This window comes from Giraffa tippelskirchi, chromosome 11 (assembly GCF_054371585.1).
Source record: "Giraffa tippelskirchi isolate mGirTip1 chromosome 11, T2T-mGirTip1v1.2.pri, whole genome shotgun sequence".
Classification (NCBI taxonomy): domain Eukaryota; kingdom Metazoa; phylum Chordata; class Mammalia; order Artiodactyla; family Giraffidae; genus Giraffa; species Giraffa tippelskirchi.
The window spans coordinates 39,730,140-39,739,277 of NC_137285.1; the positions used below are offsets into that span (position 1 = coordinate 39,730,140).

Genomic DNA, 9,138 nt, shown 5'->3' on the forward strand with positions numbered 1-9,138 from the left:
TCTGTGTATTCTTGCCACCTCTTCTTAATATCTTCTGCTTCTGTTAGGTCCATACCATTTCTGTCCTTTATTGAGCCCATCTTTGCGTGAAATGTTCCCTTGGTATCTCTAATTTTCTTGAAGAGATCTCTAGTCTCTCCCATTCTATTGTTTTCCTCTATTTCTTTGTATTGATCGCTGAGAAAGGCTTTCTTATCTCTCCTTGCTATTCTTTGGAACTCTGCATTCAAATGGGTATATCTTTCCTTTTCTCCTTTGCTTTTAGCTTCTCTTTTTTTCACAGCTATTTGTAAGGCCTCCTCAGACAGCCATTTTGCTTTTTTGCATTTCTTTTTCTTGGGGATGGTCTTGAGTCCTGTCTCCTGTACAATGTCATGAACCTCCGTCCATAGTTCATCAGGCACTCTGTCTATCGGATCTAGTCCCTTAAATCTATTTCTCACTTCCACTGTATAGTCATAAGGGGTTTGATTTAGGTCATACCTGAATAGTCTAGTGGTTTTCCCCACTTTCTTCAATTTCAGTCTGAATTTGGCAATAAGCAGTTCATGATCTGAGCCACAGTCTGCTCCCGTTCTTGTTTTTGCTGACTGTATAGAGCTTCTCCATCTTTGGCTGCTGCTGCTGCTGCTAAGTCCCTTCAGTTGTGTCCGACTCTGTGCGACCCCATAGACGGCAGCCCACCAGGCTCCGCCGTCCCTGGGATTCTCCAGGCAAGAACAGTGGAGTGGGTTGCCATTTCCTTCCCCAAGGCATGAAAGTGAAAATTGAAAGTGAAGTTGCTCAATGTGTCCGACTCTTCACGACCCCATGGACTGCAGCCTACCAGGCACCTCCATCCATGGGATTTTCCAGGCAAGAGTACTGGAGTGGGGGCCATTGCCTTCTCTGCTTTGGCTGCAAAGAATATAATCAATCTGATTTTGGTGTTGACTGTGAAACATTAGTTGAATTTAAATAGTATCTCTGTAAATTAAAATTTATCCTTCAACTTTATTAATTGTTTAAACGTAAATAAAAAATCAAGAAAATTAGATGTTATATCAGTGGTGCAGACTTTTCAACTTTTGTAAAATTCATTTATTAATTTCTGGAGTCAGTGATTATTATTAATATAAGAGACTGCTAACATGATCTGTTCTGTGTATCACATACACAGTTACGCCAGACTAGCTCAGTCAGGCAGCTGAATAGTACCAAGTGATCAACAGGAACACCATGCAAAACAGTCACGTAGCCAAGCTCTACTTAACTCTCAAAGTCATGAGATACAATAAAATAACCATTGTTCCAACTCACTAAGCTTTGGGGTGGCTTACTGCTGCTGCTGCTGCTAAGTCGCTTCAGTCGTGTCCGACTCTGTGCGACCCCATACACGGCAGCCCACCAGGTTCCGCCGTCCCTGGGATTCTCCAGCAAGAATACCGGAGTGGGTTGCCATTTCCTTCTCCAATGCACGAAAGTGAAAAGTGAAAGTGAAGTCGCTCAGTCGTGTCGGACTCTTCACGACCCCATGGACTGCAGCCTACCAGGCTCCTCCGTCCATGGGAGTTTCCAGGCAAGAGTACTGGAGTGGGGTGCCATTACCTTCTCCGTTGGGGTGGCTTAAGATGATGGCAAAAGATAACTGAAACATTTACAAAGCTGAAAAAGCAGGAAGCTTAGAAGACTCTTCACATTGTATAAATACCCTAACATGGATGTGAATTTTTTCATCCAAAGCTTGATTTTATTTAATATTTAAATGTCATTTATAACTAATAAGTGTGTGTGTGCTTAGTTGCTGACTCTTTGCAACCCCATGGACTGCAGCCCACCAGGCTCCTCTGTCCATGGGGTTCTCCAGGCAAGAATACTGGAGTGGGTTGCCATGCCCTCCTTCAGGGATCTTCCCAACCCAGGGATGGAACCCGCATCTGCTGCATCTTCCTGCATCACAGGCGGATTCTTTTCTGCTGAGCCACTGGGAAAGCCCAGCTGTAATAAGTGGTAGTTTTCAACTGACAAAGTTACCTGACCAATTCTAATGAACTCACTCTCCAAACCACAACATTCCAACCTCACTGATATGAAAGTGTATCATAATGGGAGTTCTAAGGCGTTTGGATTTCATTTCTTGTTCAACAATATTTTTGTGTGCTTATTATGTGCCAGGCACTCTTATAGGCACTGAAGCATAACAGTGAGCAAAACAAAGTCCCTGCTCTAATGGAACTTATATTCTGGTAAATTATAATAATGAGCCTACTTTTGGCTATGTTTTATTTCAGAAATTTCATTGGCATTTTCAAGTAGCAGTGTACAGTAGTCATCCAAAAATAAAATTACGTACTGGCAGACAAAAATGAAAATTCAGGTTGTGAAATGATTAGGAGTTGGCATGTATTTTATTCAGTAACACTTGGTGAAATTTTTAATTGTACGGCTCCTTATTAACTTATAAGTCCAACATAAGCATCAGCCACAGCTAGATCTAGATGCTCAATAAAGATCACAAGGGTTGTTCTTCTTTTCTAGGTTTTCAAGCTGCTTTTTCTTGTGTTAGCTTCATTCCCAGGTAAGCCCTATCCTCTCCTTGCAGCAGCCATCACTGAGGACAGCTGCTGGTTTATGACAGAGTCCTACACAGTGCTTGGCACAGGGTAGCACTCAAGTATTTCTTAAAAGATTAAATCTCAGGGAGAAAAAGATGGCAGAGGAGTAAGTGGACATGGAATACATCTCTCTCCACGGATACATCAGGAATACACCTTCAGACACAGAAGTGCATGCAGAACACCAGCTGAGAGCAGACAGGAGTACCTGACCTGCAGAAAAGAATATATAGAACCATGCAAAACTCAGTAGAAGGAAGGAACTAGGTCGAAAAATGGGGGTGTTAGTAGGACTGGACCTACCCTTGGCAGGTGGGGTAACTGAAGTCTGATCCCCACATTGGGGCAATTTTCTGAGTCAGAGGAGAAACATTTAAGGCTGAGAGTGAAACAGCTGATATGTGGCAGCCTAAATGGAATGAGAATCAGACAGTCCTTGCTGCAGCCATACATATCCCAGACAGGGACGCAGATCCCCTGGAAGGCGCAGCAGCTGGGAGACGGAGTGTAGGATTGTGGAGCAATCCCCCCCGGCGAGGGCTGCTATTGACTACAGAAAGATGGATCAAGGGGATGTGAAGGAGGAGATTGTGGTGGGAAAAGACTGGAGGAAAGCCGGACAGCCATAGAAGCAAGGCGGTACTGCTGAGTCACACGTAGTGGGTGGAGCCATCACCATAGCCTCTCTCCCCCCACACTCCAGCTTTGGCAGCTGAACAATAGAGGAGCTCGCCCATCAAAGGCCTGACGCACTGAACTACAACGTAGAACCCCACCCAGTGTGCCCCTTTAAGTGCCTGACATGCTGATCTACAGAGTAGGACCCCAGCTAGGGGGCCCCTCTATGTGCCTGATGCACAGAACAACAGAGAAGGACCCAGGCAAGGAAGTCGCCTAAGTGCCTGAACGGGCGGAGCTACAGAGAAAGGCTGGCCAAAGAGGCCTTCTGATCGCCAGCTGAAAGGGGCTTGAAAAAAGGCTCTGATAGGGCCATAACTCCTGGGGCGGAGACAGTCCGTGTCCCTGCACACTTGGCACCCCAGGGTCCCCTCAAGCCAAGCAGCTGCACCACCTTCATGCTCAACCCTCACTGGGGCAGAGCTGCCACAGGCAAAAAATGTCTTGTGCCTATGTGCACAGGGGCGCTTCAGTAATGTCCAACTCTTTGCGACTCTGTAGACTGTGGCCTGCCAGTCTTCTCTGTTGGGGGGGTAGGGGGGTCTCCAGGCAAGAGTACTGGAGCATATTGGCCAATACTGGTTGCCATACCCTTCTAGAGCCGTGTATTTCCTGCTGTCCTAGCCGCCAACTCCCCTGAGTACCTGGTGCTGCCTGATCCCCTGTGACCCAAGCAGCTTCACCACTTCCACACCTGTCCCTCACAGAGGCGAACTCTAGTCCTCCAGGGCAGCCTCAGGAGCAAACCCCAGTGGATGACCCGCAAGCAGAGATGGAAATAAAACCACAATTGAAACCCAGGGGCAGTGTGACTAAGGAAGAAGACCCCAAACCCTCCCAACAGCTGTACAAGCTGAAGATTAAATCCACAGGATCAACTAGGCAGACCTTGTGTCGATGGAATATATAAAAGGTCATTGAGAGCTCCCACAAAAGAAAATGCACTAGTTCTGATAGCTGTGGACCTTGGAGGCAAGAACACAGAGGAGTAGGACCAGATTAGAATCTGAGCTGCCCTCACAGCAGGTCCAGAGATCAGCACAGTGTTAGAGGGCATCCTAGGGAGGTAAGGTGGACTGTGACTCCCAGCGAGGTAAAGGACAGCAGTGACTGACAGCAGTGACTCAAGAAAAACATTTATTATTCTTATGTTTTGACTTGTTCTGTAGATTCTTTTGGATTTTTTTTTTTTCCTTTTTCCCCCCACTCTGTTGTAGTTGTCGATTTTATTGGCACCATGAAATCTAATTAAGCTTTTGAGCTTTTTTTTCTTTTTTATCTCAGTCACATTTATTGTTGTTATACACCTCTGCCTCTGCATGGGGCTTTGGCAGGTCTGGGGAGTTTTCCTTTTTTTTTTTTTTTCATTTCTCTTTTTTTAATTTTTAAAATCTATTATTGTTTTTTCTACATTTATTCCTGTTTGCTTTCCCTATGTTCTTTTCCCCATGCAGTTAATCTTTAATATATATAAATCTTCTTTATCTACCTCTATTTAACTTTGCATATCTATTCTTTCTTTCTTTCCTTTCCTCTCAACATATATGTTAGTTTTGTTTTCATTGCTTTATTCCCCACTTGGCACCTTGCTTTAGTTTTGTTTTCTAGTTTGTGCTTTAGTTAGTTCTGTTCTTAACTGGTAAATATAATTGTTTATTTCCTTTGTTTGCCGGGTCAATCTATTGTACTTTGTTTTTGTTGGAGTGTTTTGACTTTGCTCATGGATGTATATGTATATGTGTATACTTCATTATTTTAATTATTTGCCTGATTTTGTAACTGCCATTTGTCTGGGGTTCATCTTTGATTTCTCATTTTTGGATATTTGTTTTAACCTCACTTAATGCCATAACAAACCATTTGTGGAATCTTCATTCCTGACCAGAGATCAAGCTCTGAGCCTTTGGAGTGGGAGCACTGACTCCCAGACCCTAGACTACCAGAGAACTAACCTTAGGGGTTAACAAACAGTGAGAACTCACACAAAGGAAACCACTGGAATATAAGAGCTGGCATCACCCAACCACCAGTAGTACCCTGTGCAGGATGCCTCATCTAAACAACAAACAAAACAAACATACAAACCCAGCATCAGCATACAGGATTACCACCTCACTCAGCCTTGCCCATCAGAGGAAAAACAAAGACTCAGCACAAATCTCACCCTATACGTATCTTACACAAACCACTGGACCAAGCTTAAGTGGGCAGAAACCAAAAGGAAGAAAGAATTCAGCCTTGAAGCCTGGGAAAAGGAGACCTCAAACACAATAAGTTAAAAAAAAAAAAATGAAAAGGCAGAGAAATACTACACAAATGAAGGAATAAATAGAAACACAGAAGTCCAAATAAATGAAGAGGAAATAGGCAAACTATCTGAAAAAGAATTCAGAATAATGATAGCAAAGATGATCAAAAACCTTGAAAACAAAATGAAGAAAATGCAAGAATCAATTAACAAAGACCTAGAAGAAATAAAGAATAAACATGCAGAGACAAACAACACAATTACTGAGATTAAAATACTCTAGAAGGAATCAATAGCAGAATATCTGAAGCAGAAGAACAAAGCAGTGAGCTGGAAGATAAAATGGTGGAAATAACTTCTGAAGAGTAGAATAAAGTAAAAAGAATGAAAATAACTGAGGATAGTCTCAGAGACCTCTGGGACAATATCAAAGGCACCAACATTCAAATTATAGGGGTCCCAGAAGAACAAGAGAAAAAGAAAGGGTATGAGAAAATTTTTGAAGAGATTATATTGAAAATTTCCCCAACATGGAAAAGGAAATAGTCAATCTAAGTCCAAGAGGCACAAAGAGTCCCATACAGGATAAACCCAAGGAGAAACATGCCGAGACACATAATAATCAAACTAACAAAGACTAAACACAAAGAATATTAAAAGTAGCAAGGGAGAAGCAACAAGTAACATACAAGGGAAACCCCATATGCCTAACAGCTGATCTTTCAATAGAAACTCTGCAGGCCAGAAGAAAATGGCAGGATATATTTAAAGCACTGAAAGGGAAAAGTCTACAAACAAGATTACTGTACCCAGCAAGGATCTCTTTCAAAATTAATGTAGAAATCAAAAGCTTTTCAGACAAGCAAAAGTTAAGAGAATTCAGTACCACCAAACCAGCTTTACAGAAATGTTAAACAGACTTATTTGGTCAAGAAATACAAGAGAAGAAAAAAGATCTACAAAATCAACCCCAAACAATTAAGAACATGGCAATAGGAACATATATATTGATAATTATTTTCAATGTAAATGGATTAAATCTCCAACCAAAAGACATAGACTGGCTGAATGGATACAAAAACAAGACCCATATATATGCTGTCTACAAGAAACCCACTTCAGACCTAAAGACACATATAGACTGAAAGTGAGAGGGTGGAATAATATATTCCATGCAAATGGGAAGCAAAAGAAAGATGGATTAGAAATCCTCATATCAGACAAAATAGACCTTAAAATAAAGAAGATTGCAAAAGATAAGGAAGGACACTACATAATGATTAAGGGATAAATTCAAGAGGAAGACATAACAATTGTAAATACCTATGCACCCAACATTGGAGCACCTCAATACATAAGACAAACACTAACAGACATAAAAGGAGAAATTGACGGTAAACAAGAATACTTTATTGTGAGTGTGGAGACTTTATCACCACACTCACACCAATGGACAGATCATCAAAACAGAAAATAAATCAGGAAACATAAGTCTTAAATGATACGTTAGGTGAGGTGTATCTCATTGATATCTTCAGGAAATTCCATCCAAATGCAGAAGAATACACCTTCTTCTCGAAGTGCACGTGCAACATTCCCCAGGATAGAACACATCTTGGGTCACAGACCGAACCTCAGTAAATTTAAGAAAACTGAAATCATATCAAGCATCTTCTCCGACCACAATGCAATGAGACTAGATATCAATTACAAGAAAAAAAACTGTAAGAAACACAAACACACGGAGATGAAACAACCTGTTTCTAAATAACCAACAGGTTACTGAAGAAATCAAAAGGGAAATCAAAAACTTTCTAGAAACAAATGACAATGAAAACATGACAGCTCAAAACCTATGGGTTGTAGCAAAAGCAGTCCTAAGAGAGAAGTTTATAGCAATACAATCCTACCTAAAGAAACAAGAAAAACATTGAGTAGACATAACACTACACCAAACCAACTGGAAAAAGAAGAACAAAAAACCCCAAAACTTAGTAGAAGGAGACAAATCATAAAGATTGGAGCAGAAATACATGAAAAAGAAATGAAAGAAACAATAGTAAAGATTAATGAAACTAAAAGCTGGTTCTTTGAGAAGATAAACAAAATTGACAAACATTTAGACTCATCAAGAAAAAAAAGAGAAAATAATCAAATCAACAAAATGATAAATGAAAAAGGAGAGGTTGCAACAGACAATGCAGAAATGCAAAGGATTATAACAGACTATTATGAACAACTATATGGCAGTAAAATAGATAACCTGGAAGAGCTGGACAGATTCTTAGAAAAGTTCAGTCTTCCAAGACTGAACCAGGAAGAAATAGAAATTATGAACAACTGAATTACAAGCACTGAAACTGAAGCTGTGATCAAAAATCTCCCAAAAAACAAAAGCCCAGGACCAGATGGCTTCACAAGAGAGTTCTGTCAAACATTTAGAGAAGAGCTAATGCCTATCCTTTTAAAACCCTTTCAAAAAATTGCAGAGGAAGGAACACTTCCAAGTACATTCTACAAGGCCCCCATCACCCTGATCCCAAAACCAGACGAAGACAACACAAAAAAAGAAAACTACAGGCCAATATCACTGATGAACATAGATGCAAAAATCCTCAACAAAATTTTAGCAAACAGAACCAAGCAACACATCCAAAAGCTCATACACCATAATCAAGTTGGGTTTATTCCAGGAATGCAAGAATTCTACAATATATGCAAATCAATCAATGTGATACAGCACATTAACAATTTGAAAGATAAAAACCATATGATAATCTCAATAGATGCAGAAAAAAGCATTTGACAAAACTCAGCACCCATTTATGATTAAAACTCTTCAAAAAATTGGCAAAGAAGGAACCTACCTCAACATAGTAAAGGCCATGTGTGATAAGCCTACAGCAAACATTATTCTCAATGGTGAAAAGCTGAAAGCATTCCCCCTAAGATCAGGAACAAGACAAGGGTCTCCACTTTCACCACTATTATTCAATATAGTTCTGGAAGTCATAGCTACAGCAATCAGAGAAGAAAAAGAATTAAAAGGAATCCAGATCAGGAAAAGAAAAGTAAAGTTCTCACTGTTTGCAGATGACGTGATACTACACATAGAAAACCCTAAACATAGTATCAGAAAATTACTAGAGCTGAACAGTAAATTTGGCAAAGTTGCAGGAGGCAGGGACAATACACAGAAAGCACTCGGAGTTCTACATACTAACAATGAAAAATTAGAAAGAGAATTTAAGGAATCAATCCCATTCACCATTGCAACAAAAAGAGTTAAATATCTGGGAACAAACTTACCTAAGGAGACAAAAGAACCATACACAGAAAATTATAAAACACTAATGAAAGAAATCAAAGATGACATAAACAGATGGAGAGATATTCCATGTTCCTGGATAAGAAGAATCAATATTCTGAAAATGGCTGTACTACCAAATGCAATCTACAGATTCAATGTGATCCCTATCAAATTACCAATGGCAATTTTCACAGAACTAGAACAAAAAATTTCACAATTGATATGGAAACACAAAAGACCCCAAATAGCCAAAGATGCCTTGAGAAAGAAGAATGAAGCTGGAAGAATCAACCTTCCTGACTGAGATT

General features: G+C 40.3%; 1 long non-coding RNA gene across 2 annotated transcripts in view; it reads left to right on the forward strand.

Moving 5' to 3' along the window:
* The window catches only part of LOC145525364 (uncharacterized), an 85,029-nt gene extending 78,872 nt beyond the window's left edge, over window positions 1-6,157 (forward strand). Inside the window, exon 4 of one of the 2 annotated variants that reach the window (XR_014068138.1) lies at window positions 2,518-6,157. This is a non-coding gene — a long non-coding RNA (uncharacterized LOC145525364). The remainder of the gene's footprint in view (window positions 1-2,517) is intronic. The other variant, XR_014068139.1, reaches the window with a different exon arrangement.
* The last annotated feature ends 2,981 nt before the right edge of the window (window positions 6,158-9,138 follow it).